This window comes from Colletes latitarsis, chromosome 9 (genome assembly GCF_051014445.1).
Source record: "Colletes latitarsis isolate SP2378_abdomen chromosome 9, iyColLati1, whole genome shotgun sequence".
Lineage (NCBI taxonomy): Eukaryota > Metazoa > Arthropoda > Insecta > Hymenoptera > Colletidae > Colletes > Colletes latitarsis.
The window spans coordinates 25757281-25773515 of record NC_135142.1 but is presented as its reverse complement, the minus strand read 5'-3'; the positions used below and the strand labels follow the sequence as shown (position 1 = coordinate 25773515).

At 41.5% G+C, this 16235-nt stretch overlaps 1 protein-coding gene across 2 annotated transcripts in view; it reads right to left on the bottom strand.

Moving 5' to 3' along the window:
* Positions 1–16235, bottom strand: part of LOC143345738 (terminal nucleotidyltransferase 5C) — a 148042-nt gene that overhangs the window by 65546 nt on the left and 66261 nt on the right. Inside the window, exon 1 of one of the 2 annotated variants that reach the window (XM_076773114.1) lies at positions 14838–15518. The exons of the other annotated variant lie outside the window; for it this stretch is intronic. The gene's annotated coding sequence lies outside the window, so the exon portion shown is untranslated. Of the gene's footprint in view, positions 1–14837; positions 15519–16235 lie in introns of those variants that run through there. 2 annotated transcript variants of the gene reach the window in all.

Sequence of the window (16235 nt, the reverse complement as noted above, 5' to 3'; positions counted from 1 at the left end):
TTCTTAATAAAAATAGAGCAATCGAGAAGCGTTCTAGCGTGGAGTGTTTTAATAAAAAAAAATGGGGAAAATTTTCGCGTAGATGTAAAAACTTCGATCGGGATACTGCGATATTTTTCGATCGATTTTGGAGACGACGTTCTCGTACGGTGGAGGAAGAAGGATGGGAACGCATATCGCGTACTTGACCTTCCACATGAGCTGATACGAGCGATAAGGAAGTCAAAGAAAAGGCAACCTCGGGGAAAAGTGAAAGCAACGCGTGCTCTGATAAGAGCTTGGAAAAGTAAATGGGAGCTTGACGAGCGATACAGGAACTGGAACCGTTCGAATGTTACGTTACCGTTGATAACGTGGTAATAAAGATAACCGGTGGGGGGGAAAAACAATGAAAACTCGCAGACCACGGGGGACAAACGCGTAACACATTGATAAGTGTACTTGTGTGCTTCGTGATTTCTTTTATCCCCAAACGAAATCCATGACTACAAAGACAACTTATTTGAATTGAAATATCGGAACTATAATTTTTCCTACTTGGAAAAATTATTTCACGCTAGTTCGAGACTTGAAATTAAATATATACCAGTTTTAGTTGCTCAAAGAATAGAACAATCTCTTGTTCGTTGTAAGGTGGAATCCAACTATCAGAAGTATATTCCTACTTGGAGAAATTATTTTATACCAGTTCGAGACCTGAAATTAAATATATAGTAGTTTTGGTTGCTCAGAGAATAGAACAATCTCTTGTTCGTTCTAAGGTGGAAACGAAATATCAGAAAAATTGCGAGACTTGAAATTAGATATACATATACCAGTTGTTTTGGTTGCTCAAAGAATAGAACAATCTCTTGTTCGTTCTCAAGGTGGAATCCAACTATCAGAAGTATATTCCTACTTGGAAAAATTAATTTACACCAGTTCGAGACCTGAAATTAAATATATAGTAGTTTTGGGTAGCTCAAAGCGTTAAAGAAGATGTATAAAAGAAAAAAAGAAGGAATTCGAGGCTCCGGTTTGCAACGGAGACAAGAATGCAATCGTCGTTCGACGAAGTAGCGCGAATCGAAGGAAAACTCGCGCGAAAAAGGGGGACAAGGCGCGGAGGAAAACCGTAGTGGAAAAGCCGAGGCGCGCGACGCGCTTCTAAGCCGCACTTGACCCGCGATGCGCGTGACGTTGCGCCCATAAAGCAGGAGAGCAACAGAAGAGAAAAAAAAAAAGGGAAACGGCCAAAGAGTGGGAAAGGTGCAAGGCGAAAAATGGTGGGGAGCGGACAGCGCGACGGTAGGCGCGGGCATTACGCTTTTGCGATGGAACGCGCGTCGCGAGCGAGCGTTTTAATGTCAAGGAACGCGCACAACACGTTTTGCAACAATGCGAACGTGGGCTAACGGCGTAACAGTACCATAGTGTCCTTTACGCGGCTGATGGCCTGACCTCGAAAAGATTAACCCCCATCTACACGAAACACTCCATCCCTACCCACGAAACCGGGGGTGGGCTCCTACCCCTAACTTAAACTATCCGTATTTAACCGAAATTAATACTGGTATGTTTATCTATAGTATAGATATATATTGAGAAGTCTAAAACTTGCTTAAATTATTTTACTAATTCTTGTAATATTTTCTCATAATTTTCTTTAGCGTTGACTCCGAGTCTCTAGATAGTAGATATAATTGAAGAATTATTGGGAAGTCTGAAACTATCCTTGCTTGAATTACTTTACTAATTTTTATATTTTCTTTTTCAAGAAGAATCGAAACTGTATTCTTTTTATTGCTGTTATTAGATATAATTGATCAATGATTAAGAAGTCCAAAACTATCCTTGAATTATTTTACTAACTTGTGTAATATTTTTCTCATATAATTTTGTATTTTTTTTTTAAACGAATTGAAACTGTATTCTTTTTATTGCTGATACTAGATATAATTGAACAGTGGTAAAAAAATCTAAAACTAGCCTTGCTTGAATTATTTCACTAACTTTTGTAATATTTTCTTTCATATAATTTTATGTTTTCTTTTTCAAGAAGAATCGAAACTGTATTCTTTCAAGCGTTAACTCCCTCTCTATCGCTGATTAAATTAACGCGACTTTGTCGTAGCTAAATATATCTCCACCCGTATCAGCGCCGATTAGCGTTTCGCCACAAATTACGGCTGTATAATTAGCGATTTCGCCTATTTCTGCCGCGGAACGTAATCTGCAGTTTCGAGCCACCCACGCCTACCCAGGACATCCGGTTCACTGGGACAAACGTTTATCGTCGGATCCGACAATAGAAACTCGAGTACGCGGTCAGTGGAACTTCCTCGAGTTTCGATCGTTTCTTGCTCAAAGTCAGCTACCTAGATCAACGCGAACGCTTTCGATCGACAGGTGTAATGCCATTCTCTAGATTTCCCGAAACAACGTTCGTAACTGCGAGCCTCGAAGTTTAAGCGATCGGTTTCGCCAAGAAAGAAAAAAGAACGATCGTCGAAGGAAGCAATTAGCCGTTTCGTTTCCGGCTGGCCACCCTGTATATAGCCGTTGCGCCGTTATGACATGTAAATCGATGGAAATTAATTCCCGTGACTCCGTCGTTCGCCGCGAACCGAACAAAGCGGAGCGAGAGAGACGCAGCCACAGAGAAACTATTCTCGCGACCTAATTATCCGCGCACGATTGCGAACGATCCTCGAAATCGCGAAGCTCCGAGAGTCCCACGTGAACCGAGCTGCTTAACAGCCGTATCGCGATCGTAATAAGAACGTTACACAACCAGAGATACGACTCGCGATATTTTCGAGAACCATAACCCACTGCGCCCACGTCGTTGTGCAGCGACAAGTGGCCCGTTTCGTTCGTGCATCTCGTACTCCATTGTTTGCCACCGACCGTGCTCCCGTCAGAACTATCTTTCTCCCACCGTACCATTCCTCATCCCCCTCCCTCGGCAACTTATTAATCTACGTAGGTGGTAAAGGAAGCGCAGAATCGCTGCGATTTACACTACCGTTGCACAAAGTCTATTTTCCACGAATATAGACTACTGTACGTTTAACCTTTACGCGGTTACACTGGATATCGTATTCCGTTCGTTATTCGATTTGACATTTCATTACTGCGTTGCATCCATCGAACGCTCGATAATTGTTTCGCCAGTATTCGCACTTGTAATGTCTCTTAACCTCCTAGATTTTCCAGCGCTGAACGGAGACGACCGTAGAATCGACGAGTTCTTCAACCGCCTGAACAGTATTTTTTTGCGAATACTATTCCGTATTTCGTATTTCGAAGCCTAAAAATTAATTATGCAGGGTGGTGCATGCAACTGTTTCAGGTCGTAACTCCGTTATTAATGTATTTACGGAAACATAACAAAGGAGAAAGGTAAGTGGCTGGAAGAGCACTACACCTGTAGAAACTTAGATTTTTTTCAAATTCAATGGCGCTTCTTTACATGGAAATGCATATTTTTTGTTACACACATCCATTCGAGAAAGTACAGCGCTAAATACAGATAGTTTAAACGCAGTTATGAAAACAATAAAAAGAACGTCATCGGGAATGGTTACAATGTAACGGAAAAGCGTCTGAGCATCTTCAATAAAGATATTTCTTTAATTTTGTAATTTGTATAAATAATAAAATTTAAATAAAGGGATAATTTTTCAAATTCCACTCTCCGTCTTACAAGAGTCTGTCAACGTGAATTAAAAATACTAAAACTTTAGACGCGTGTAGTTCTGAAACTACTAGTGTTTTATTAATAAATGAGCCACTGTTAGAAGCGGCAAGGCCTCCCCTTTAAAGTGGTTTTTGGTTTTTGACGATCCGACTTCCCGTTTTCGAGATATCGTAATTTATGTAAATGGATAATTTTAAAGAAATTCTCTTATGGCGCTTCCCGTGTTAAAGCGAACTACTGCCGCGTACTGAAATTACTAAAACTTTAATTACTTGCAATTTCGAAATTGTTAGTATTTTCTGCATTATTGAAGCATTGTTAGCGGCGGCAAAGCCTCCTTTTTGGAATGGTTTTTGGTTTTTGACGATCGGACTTTCCGTTTTCGAGATATCGTAATTTATGTAAATAGGTAATTTTTAAAAAACTCTCTTATGGCGCTTCCCGTGTTAAAACAGGCACTAACGCGTACTGAAATTACTAAAACTTTAATTACTTGCAATTTCGAAATTGTTAGTATTTTCTGCATTATTGAGGCATTGTTAGCAGCGGCAAAGCTTCCTCTTTGAAATGGTTTTTGGTTTTTGTCGATCGGACTTTCCGTTTTTGAGATATCGTAATTTATGTAAAGGGGTAATTTTTTTAATTTGACTCTCTCTGTCTTCGTCTGACGCGTCGCGCTGGACCTCTTTCTCGTACGTGACTCGTGACCGAGTGACCTAGTTTCGGGCGTAGTATTTCCAAGAATTTACTACGCACTGTTTACTATCGACGCGCGCGGGGGATGAATGACTCGCGCGAGCGCAACAAAAACGTAAACAAACTTCGGACCCTTATATCTCCGTAACTAGCCATCGCATCGACTTGAAACTAAAACTGTCATATCTCCGGAACTAATAAAGCTATCGACTCGTACAAACGCTCATTTTAAAGGGCTTTTCATCCTCTACCTAATGACCATATCATTTACTATAATTTTTGCTATCTTCTATGTTTATTTTGCAATTTACTTTGACACTACATACCAAAAAAAGTTTCAGCAATTCCTACTGATCGTACGACTAGTGTATGATAAAACTGGATCATAAATTGTTTATTTAATTGAAAATGAATTTAAATACAGAATGTTTGCGTAATTACTAGCCAACACTTTTTCTTACATAGTTGTTTTCTCTAAAACTAACTGCGGTATCGACTTGAAACAAAATTCTTTTTCGAAGACGTTTTATCTTCTATCCGATAAAAATTAAAAAATTGTTTAACATAACAACGAAAGATATCTCACGAATAAACATTAAAACACAACTTTTTATACATATAATGCAAGAATTCGAAGTACGTTGTCTCGTAAAAGAGAAAGAAAAAGACTGTTCATTCGACTGGTCATGGTAGGAATGGGTATACATGAAGTACCGGTAGGTTTAGTGTTAAATTCTCGAGAGCAGATAATTTTTTTGCCATGATATAATGCAGAATACATATATGTGCTTAGGAACGCGAAGGTGAGTACTATTTATTACAAAGTACATACGTAAGCACAAATCAATCAACGTTGGAAAATCCTGGCTCTTAAAATATAGAGCTAGGAATATAAAAATATTAAAAGATTGCGGTGTAGGCGGAAATACCCTCTTAAATTCGATTGCAAAAGTGATCCTCTGCGTCATACGCGAAAATCCAGCAAAATTTCTGCGATTATCGTAGGGAACGACGATGAACAGAACGGAGAGAACCAACAAAGATTGTTCAAAAATTCCTATCTAATCGAAGCTAAAAATAACAACGCGATAACCGCTGAAATTCGACACGAGTGGGGACTCTGTACGTCCATTATGAGATACCAAGCCCACTCGGTCGATCGTAAATTTCGTCATCGACGGTGTCGACGACCGAGCCGTCGATTTCGATGCGCGTTAAAGAGCCGGGACGGTCGTGAAGTTTAATTAAATAACATTAAAGGCGAGAGTGCACGCGAAATATTACGTCCGCGAGCGCAACGTAGAGTCGCGAGCCGCGAAGCGTCGCTTTAAAGCGAGATCTCCTTCCGGAACTGTGACATCGATCGTGCGTCATTTTCGTGCGTTCGATTTTAAACGGGACAACCGGTGACTTGGATGTGAACTGTCTTTTGTATGGAAAACGCTCGTGCTTCTCGATTCGAGAAATCGTTAAAGACACGATTTAATGTAACAAGGTTTCGATAAAATAAATTTTTAATCGTTGACAAACAAATTTTCGAAACAAAAACATTTGAAGAACACCTTCCCGAGAAAGTCCGTTGCGTAATAATGCAAGTTCTAAGTTTCTCCAGAATTTCATTAACGTAAATGATCTCCATTGTAAAACCGCAGAGATCAACGTGAAAGTTAAATACGGTAAGTGCGTTTGAAAGTTCTTTCGACGGAGTTTCCAGCAATTATTCGCGTGCGTATTAAGTAAACGATATCACGATCGAACGTTTGCCAATTGAAAAACCGAGTGGAAACGTCTGTTCCCTGTTGTTTTAACGTTTTCTCGTTGAATTTCCACTGGACTGTGTTTCCCGTGACACGATTAACTTCATTCTGACCGACCAACGCAAACAACGCATCACGTGATCTACGCATGAATGATTCGTACCAGATATCAGAGCGATATCGCGTTTAAAAAGCAGACGTTGAGTCACTAATTACAGCTTTAATGGAGAATCAATTAAAACCTCGCGTTCCGTTTTGCATCTTTAACGCAGGACTCTTAAAAATATAAATAAACATTATTTCAAGCAAGGGTGGTTCACGAAAAAGAAAATTACTCGGCTCTAATTACAATTTTATCGTTACAGAAATAATCATGACGGTTTCGAAACATTTCGCACGAACGCGACGCATGCGAATATTTTTAATACAACTGAATGGAAATTCCCAAATAATCAAGATGAAGGATTTCCAACACACGTTACGGTTTAGACGATCCGCAGAGACAACGCTGTCGAGTGTTTACTACGAAAGTAAAGAGAGAATAACGTAGAAACTACAAAGCATTGACGGTACGCCAAAAATTGCGACACCTGGCGCAAACGAAAATCTCTGGACGACCGCCAACGCGTATCTCGCGAAATATTGATACAAATTAGTTTGAATTTCGATTTCCCGATTAGCGATTTCATTGCACTTGGATATCGTGAAACGTAATCTCCAACGAGCCTAGGTAAACTTCCAACGCGTTGCTCCTCGTAGACCGTAGGAATGGCACGTTGAGAATTTGTCGCGCCAACTAATAGATGACCTCGGAATTGGACACATCTTTTATCGAATTATTTCGGTTCGCGTTTCGTATAGTACGGTTGTTGTCTCGAACATGTGAGAAAAATAATTGGAAACGCTGCTCGGTGGAAAATTCCTGTTCCAAGCAGTTTCGTTGTGCAATTAAAAAAGCACCGTAATTATATAAAGTAATCTTCAATCCCCAGGATCTTCTCATACCTTCAGTCACGTAATAACTACCGGTTGCTAATAATTATAATCTCAATTTCAAGTTTATTCTGAGCAAATTAAATGTTACTTAATACTGACCACGTTTATCTTACTCTTGACATCACGATGATTTCTCTCATCTTCGCGTGCATTTAACCCCGGTACGTCATCGAGTAATTTCTCAACTAAAAGTTCCCTTCTATCGACTCTAGGAAATCGTGGCGTCGCGAGGCTAGACGAATTACAATTGCATCGTGCGTGCAGGTGAGTGCAAGTGCCCTGCGACCTGCCAGCGAACGCAACAAAGTTAAAGAAAGGAGGAAGCGTTACGGGAGACGAGTGAAAGGCTCGTGAAATACATCACCCCCTGTGTTCCAACCGTATCGTGACTGCGTAGTTGCAACTAATATTTGAAAAAAGAAAGGGGGAAAAAACTATAAGGGAACACGAAGATTGATAAGACTGTATCATGACGCGGACGTTCGCTGAGCAAGAAAGGAGGAAGTGAAAGGTAAAATTGGAGCCCCATCGATTTAGAATTGCAACTCTAGTTAGCAACATGTAACCCCTTTGCTCGAAAGATCGACAACGATACGACAAAAGTGGATCGAGACGACAATGTATCGCAGCTGGAGCGAATTATCTCGAAAAAAAAGCGACGCTACGAAAGCAGGAAGTCCCTGAGGAACGAGTGAAAGGCGTGATTGGAAAATTCAGCCGGCGAGATTATGGCTGGATCACGACGCACGTGCTCGTCCGTATCGCGTCGCGACGCGTCACGTAACGACGCCTATCTCGACGCAGTTCGCTGCCGCGACAAATTTTATTTTCAGATTGGAAACCACGTATCTAAAATTTGCAATTTATTATTTTTAATCTCGTCGAAAGATCTCATACAGGGTGTTCGGCCATCACTGAGAAAAATTTTAATGAGACATTCTAGAGGCCAAAATAAGACGAGAATCAAGAATACCAATTCGTTAAAAAGTTATTAATAAAATTTGTCCACATACATGAATTTTTTTCTCGAAAGTGCGTAGGATTTCGGGGGTATGTGTATTCACCAAAAATGATTGTAATTGACCCCTGCAACCAAAAATAATTTTTTTAGAACGATTTGAAATTTTTTAATTTCGACGAAAAATTTAGGTATCTACTCGAATTTTTTTCTCGAAAATGGTTAGGATTTTGGGGGTATGTCTATTGACCAAAAATGATTGTAATTGACCCCTGTAACCAAAAATAATTTTTTTAAAACGATTTGAAATTTTTTTTTTCGACGAAAAATTTTCTGATCAGTATGGAACTTTAAACGTTAATAACTTTTTAACGAAGCCTCAATCAACAAATTAATATTCTTGATTTTCGTCTTATTTCGTACCTGTATGCACCCTGTATATGTTAATGGTATACTCTGAGACGTTGAAATTGATTTAAACGCACAATTTCGAGTATAAACCAATATATTGTCACGATGTCGTACAACGTAGGTTTCATATTCGAAATTTATTTGTAAAATACAGGTTCGACGAATGCATCGACGCGTGTTATCTGTGGTACACGCATCCTGAATCGAAAGTCGCGGAAAAATAGCACTCGACGGTGTTAACGGCCAAGGCACGAATGATAGGGGCGAATGGTTGCCCAACTGGCGAGAAATGCGATGGGACGTTGCTATTCTGCTGTATCGAGGCTCGATTTATTCGCGACACGCAACGTACGTGTTGCATTTTATCGAGATTCGCGAGAGAACGGTTGCTGAATTTTATGGCCGCGGTGAATGGAATTTCCAGGGCTGAAAAGTTATTAGAATCGGGAACGATTCCTGGTCTTCTTCTCTTTGGACCGTAAATTACCCAGATTCTACCATTCGTTGCACGCGTATTATCGAAATGGACGCTACTCGCGTCGAAAATAAATTTTGGTCGCGTTGGATGGACGACCAAACACTTCTGAACGCCACTCTATGTTAAGTAAGTTCTTCTCATAATTGGATACGATCGCATTTACGTAACCGGGTTAGGTTTTGTAACTTGCGTTGCATTACCTTGTCTTGTATTCTTTGTTCTGCTTGCCATAATGTAATAAAGTCGTTATTATCATTATCGAGCTTCTTGGGATAAACATGTTCGGATAATAGACCTCAGTATCGCAATATCGAAGCAATTACAGTTTCGATACATTCGATAGAGTCACTAGTTTTCGAACGTTCGCGTCCCTTCCATTTAAAATCGATTTTATTGACAACGATGGTAAACTTGTAGAGCCAACCCTCTGTGTCGCGTTAAAACCATGTTACAAAATATCAAAGAAGAATAATTAATATTGTTCCGTTCTTTAAAATTAAGAAACATTCTAAATTATGGCTAATACGATACATTCTCCACGGTGGAGGATGAAGAATATTGCTCGAAATATGAAAAAATTAATCACACACATAGACCGTCCTAAGCGGTAACCTCCGACAAAAGAGAAATTATTAAAGTAGAGTAGAAGGAACTGAAACACGGAGATAACTCGATTCTTCGAATCCTTTTACTTCCATCTCAGAGTCTCGTTAAATGGAGAACTCGCGTTGAAAGTTCAAATTGCAGTATCTCTATGATTAAGAAAATATGATCGTACCGGAGGTCTTTGTGTTCGTCTCGCGATCGTAACATCCCAAAGAGTATCATGCAATTTAAACCGAGCACTTTATATAAGCTTCGAGCTATAATTGACCTGGAATTAAAACTTGATTATTCTGTTCCTCACATACTGGTTTGTCAATTTTTTATACAAGGTGTCGTGGCACTGAAAATACCGAAATCGAAAATCAAGGATAGATTCACGAGTTTTCAAATTTTCTGGAGTGAAAAAAATCGTCGAAAGTTTTTGGCGGATACCGCGGCGGATTAAACCGAAGCGTCACGACGCCTAACCTTCGAGCGCGTCGACGGTCGGACACGAGCGCAAACAGGGAAAATTAAATACCGTAGGAAGGAGAATAACACGATTTAACGACGACGGGCACGGCAGCGGGCGAAGGCGTAAAAGTGCACACCGCGGGGATTACACCGTCGCAGAGAGGAACAGCCTGTTGCACTATCTACGGCCACGGAACACGCAATGGTTGCCCTAGGTCGTGTCTCTCGAACGCGTGTATTCTCGAACGGGATTTCGTAATCGTTCTAACAATACATCGATCGAGCGCCCGAGCGCGCCGAGCAAACAAGAGATCCGTTTCGCGGCAACGAACGAACGCCATCTTGGGTCTCCGCCGTAAAAATGCTTGGGTGTTCGGCCAAGCCTGGAAAAAATATCAACGGGAGATTCTGTAGGCCAAAACAAGACGAAAATCAAGAATACCAATTTGTTGATCGAGACTTCGTTAAAAAGTTATTAACGTTTAAAGTTACGCTTGTAGAACGGCAATGGCCCCTGGAATCGTCCATTAAAATATTTTAAAATCAAGCAATTGGTATTCTCGATTTTCTGAATCTTCCATTAATATTTTTCCCGGACGCTGGTGACAAGATAACTCGATACTTATAATCGCTTCAATGCATAATAATTTTTATCCTTCGAATGCCCATCATCCGTTGTTTACTCGTCCCGTGACGAATCGACTACGAGTTAGCTCCTGCTCGTAATTAGCTTTTGCCTGCAGGTTTGCGCCAAAGTCGATTATCGAGATACTGAATTGTTTTGCAACAACGTAGCCAGATGTCTTTTAGGGTTTCGCCTTGAAAAATGTTCGACAACCGCCTCGAAGGAGCCACCTCGTCCACGTATGCGTGGAGAACCGCGCTTGCAACACCATAGACGAGCGTTGCGAATGGATTCCCGTCGACGCGCAGCTTCGATTATTTAACCGCGATTTTGCCTCGGTCGCTATCGCAAACAACCTGTTGACTGCGTAATTAAGCGCGCGACGCGCCAAAAGCGAACGTCCCGCGTTCAGAGTTACGCGCAATCGTTAACCTTAGAGAATCCGCTTGATATTCCTCGCCCGCATCTCGATCGAACCACCGACACAAATTAAATAATCTTATCTCCCCCGCGTGGCCACGATTATAAAACGACTCGTTGCGCCCGTTGCATTCCGACACCTATTCAGCCCTGTTCTTTGTTCCAACGATCCACGACGCGATCCCTTCGATCAATAATACGTACGTTCGCGTCGTAAAAATAATTTGTGCACATATCGATACGTACCAGCGATTTATTACGTGCTATTCTTTGTCCCGCCTGAAAGTAGTATCGCTCCAAGGACACGCAGACACTTTCACGCACTCCGAATGTAGAACTCGGGAGAGGAAAAGATGACGATCGTGCTCGCGGTTCGTAAATGTAAGAAAATTTTCCCCGTACCGGATATAAATATCTGGAATTACCAGAGCTTCCTGGTCCGTTCGTATTTCAGTCGTTCGATCCCGACTCGACTCGATTTGCCCGAAACGATTACTGGATCATCGACTGGAATGCACGACCCTCGCCGCGGATAATGTGTACTTTCAAAGTTTCCAACCGTTCTGGTATAATTTAGATATTCTCTATGTTATCGCGAATTCCTAAGAGGTCTATTTACGTAAGTGCATATAGACGTCGAGGTGCAGTTAAAAGTACTGTTACAAACCCTAATTTCGATTATCTGAAGCAATTAAACGTAATTTTTTACCAATTTGATGCACAAATGACCACGACTGCGTATTGACGTGCTGATTGCGACAACAGTTTTTCAGTACAATAAATCAATGAAATAGTCATTTCTGTCACGAAAGATCGTTTTGCAATAAAATATTCTTCCACTATAATTACGTCCAACGGTGGAACTAACGACAATAACGAAATACAAACGTGTCTAGAGATGGTTCCGAGAACTCGAGCATGTGCTTGACCTTGATCGATCCGAAGATTCCTGGAACGTATCTCGCGAAGTTATGATCGCGAACGACTATTGCGCGCGACAATTTCGTCCCAAAGGGAGGGCAATTTTCCAATTAATAATCTGATTCAGTTGAATACGGCGCGTTGAACTTGCGAGGGAATCAGATCGTCACGATTCGATGATACTTTCGATTTATTTCGCGCTAAATCATCCGTAATTAAACTAGATTATTTTAAGTACTCGAAATATTTCAAATATCAAAGGAAAGAATAAAATTTCTTCACTACAATCATTAATCTATATGGGGTGTTCGGCCACCCCTGGGAAAAATTTTAATGGGAGATTCTAGGGGCCAAAAAAAGATGAAAATCAAGAATACCAATTTGTTGATAGTGGCTTCGTTAAGAAGTTATTAATGTTTAAAGTTCCGCCCGTAATGAATTTTTTTCTCGAAAGTGGGTAGGATTTTGGGGATATGTTTATTCACCAAAAATGATTATAATTGACTCCCGCAGCCGAAAATAATTTTTCCAGAACGATTTGAAATTTTTCAATTTCGCCGAGAAATTTAGGCCCTGTCGATTTTTCTTAAAAATTCGTTTTTCATTTTTAGTAATTTCGTTTGACGTCCTACAGAAAAGTTGTTTAATACTTTTTTGTAGGTACCTATGGGCTATACTTCAGAAAAAAGTTTCATTGAAATATATTCACTATCGTAGGAGTTATGGCTGTTTGAAAATTGAACCATTTTTATGAGGTTTTTCTCATTTTGTGGGGTCAAGGAACAACTTTACGAATATTTTTATAATTGCTACATATTCTACACTAAAATACGCGTCGTTTGCCTTTTTGAACATTAAAATCGTCCAATCTGTTCAGAAGTTATGATGTTTTAAAGATTCGCATGAAATTTCAGGGATGCATTTCTGGCCTGAAATTATATTTTCGGTAAGGAATTTTTTTTCTCGAAAATGGTTCGGATTTCGAGGGTATATCTATTGACCAAAAATGATTACAATTGTTCCCTGCAATCAAAAATAATTTTTTTAGAACAATTTGAAATTTTTTAATTTTGTCGAAAAATTTCACACATTCTCGAATTTTTTTCTCGAAAATGGGTAGGATTTCGGGGGTATATCTATTCATGAAAAATGATTATAATCGACCCTTACAAACGAAAATAATTTTTTTGGAACGATTTGAAAAATTTTTTTTTCGCCGAAAAATTTGACCATCTTTCCGAATTTTTTTCTCGAAAGGGGCTAGGATTTCGGGGATATGTGTATTCATAAAAAATGATTGTAATTGACCTCCACAACCAAAAATAATTTTTTCAGAACGATTTGAAATTTTTTAATAACTTTCTAAGGAAGGTTCAGTCAAGAAATTGATATTCTTGATTTTCGTCTTATTTTGGCCTCTAGAATCTTATATTAAAATTTTTCCCAGGGGTGGCCGAACACCCTGTATACTTTCATAAATACAACTAAGATTTTTCTTAAGTTGTTTATTCTATATAAAATAATATTATATTTCGATCGCTGAGGATCGATGTCATTGGAAACGTTCGATTCAAACGATTCTTTTGCACCAAACAATGGCTCAAATTATCGATCATAGTTCGAATTTCCATCCAGCTGTGTTCGACGCTGTTTCCGTTTAAACGTCGATGAAAAAAAGCACGGAAAAAGGTATTTACAGTCGCGGCGAAAGGGAGAAAAGGACTTAGGAAAGGTCGCGCGCCTGCGCGAGCGATACGGGTTCTAGAAAGAGCGCGGCTGTTCGTATATATCCGCGTTCACGGACATATACGGGCTGTTTCCTAAACACGGTTGGTAAAGCAGACAAGCGTAGACGTCGCGACGTCGACGAGGAAAGAAAATGCGTTCGAACGAAACGCGACGATTGAAATATTCGAGTGGATTTGACGTTGGAACATCGTGGAACGACGCAATTTTCTAGAATCTTCGCTGCTTCCTCGCGAATGTTCGTCGAGCTTCGTCGTTAGGTTAGGTCGTCGCGGTAACCCGAATGCCGCGTTCGAAACGGATCGCTGAAGCTTCGAGATCGATACGTTCGAACGAGGGAGATAGCGATGGGACCAATTCGATGACATGCTCATTAATATTGATACGTATCGATTGTCGAGCACCGAGGTATCAAACAGGTACCGTTACAAGTAGCCGTTCGTATCGGGAAGACGTACTTGTTGACATTTCTTGCGATATCGACGCAATTCAAACATCGAATATCGTTGTAACCCCAACGGACAACAACGCAACTGATACACTATCAGAGCCGGACATTATTAGACTAACCTCGATTAAATGTTTCCACAGATAGCTGTTCGAATAAAGCTATTTTATGTGAAACGATTCACAGGGACGATGAGCGTTTGTCCGCAACGGGTGTAAGTTTATTCGGAGAGAAATGTGGGACCAAAGTTTATTCGTATACGACGTATTCAATGTAGATGTAGGAATAAATTATGCAAAGAAAACGGTTATGTGAAGATTACGTAAATAAATCGGCGTTTCATCAGATCGGGATTGCCGACTAACGATGAGACAGCTGAGAAGCGATTATTTTATTTCGAACGACGATTGTAAACACGTATCGAACTTGTACTCTATCGATAGGACGGTTGCCTGTCTCGTCGAGTTTCAAACCGTTCGTGATCGTTCTTTCGATACAACGATACGGGAGAATCAATCACCAACGTCGATTCATCGATAATATTCAAACGCGTCCGAGCCCCGTCTCTAAAGATAGTTTTCGAAGGCTACCATATGGAGCTGCGAGTGTAAACAGCGTGTGTAACTGGTCGGGTACTCACATCGTGTAAGAGCCTCTCCTCACTGTCGTCGGGACGCGGTGACACAGCACGTCTCACGAGCGATGATCACCGATGTCCAAGCACGGTTACATGTATCCGATCCGAGCGTTCTCCTGTCCACTGTTGTGCGGGAGTACGTCGCGCGTACGGTTTACTCTCGCATATGCTGGTCGTCCGGCACCACACGTGACGTTTTCGACCGGCGAACGTGCCCGAGAGCAATAGAGAACAAGAGAGAATCGCGAGAAATAGGCGGCCGTGTGCGTTTCCCGGCGGTCGGTATCGCGCTGGGACCGGTTGCACTGCGCGGATCCTCACCAACGGACCGCGTTTTCGGCGAATACCCTTACCCTCCGAACGGACCACCAGATGAAAAACTTCTCGCTCGATCGACGAGTCTGCTCGCCGCCCGTCGTCGTTGGACGGGCAGACGCGAACGCGATAGCCGCGTACGAGTTTAAATCGAAGTTCCTGGTTCCGATCGATCCCCGATCCTACGTGTTAATCACCGTCGTTAACCGCCTCTCGTCGCTTTTGTAAACACACAAGCTCCCGTGCGGGGAATACGAAACGACGCCCGTTGCCAATCAACGACGAACCGCGGTTAAGGAACGGGGGGAAAAAAAAACTTACAGATACAACGGCGGTTTACACGTCGACGACACAACAAGTCGCCGCGGCGAACCAATTGACACTGACAGCGGCGTTCAACTCGAGCGCGCACGCACTCTACCTGCCCCCACTCCTGTCACCTTCCCTCTTACTGTCGGCCACCTTCTCCCTCTTCCCGCCGTGTCGCCCCACCGCCCCCTCCGACCCCTTGGACGACCCTGCCGTAAACGTCATCGACGCTGCTCATCCCCTCGGAGCTCGAAGCGGCTCGTAGAGCGCTTCCACGCGATCCTGACTCACGCCCGAGAGCTCGATTTTGACGTGCGCCGCGCACACGTTACGCGAGCTTTTCGTTGGCGCGTCGTCGTAACGCCGGCCGGCGGAATGACAGCTTGCGCGAACGTCACGGCGTATTTTTAAGTCCGCGGATTCTCGCCTCGAATTCGCGCGACGATAATGGAAACGATACGCGCGCGAGCAAATTCTTCCGTTGCCTCAAATGTCGCGCATCGCGTACGCGGCTAAAGGTTATTTTCGCTCGATTTCGTTGGTTCCTTCGGTACCAGCGTCTTTTAAAATTGTTTCTGTTCCTGTTGGAACTGTTGAACTTTATTTATAACCCTTTTCACTCCGTGAGCCTTTATTAATATGGGCGACTAGCAATATCAATTACCATTTTGTTATGTGGCTTCTAGAAATAAAAAATTTTATTCTCGAGAGAAGTCTGTGGGATTGAAAAGGAAAGGAGTCACTAAGGGTTTCTAGCAGGTTCTACTTTAGTATACA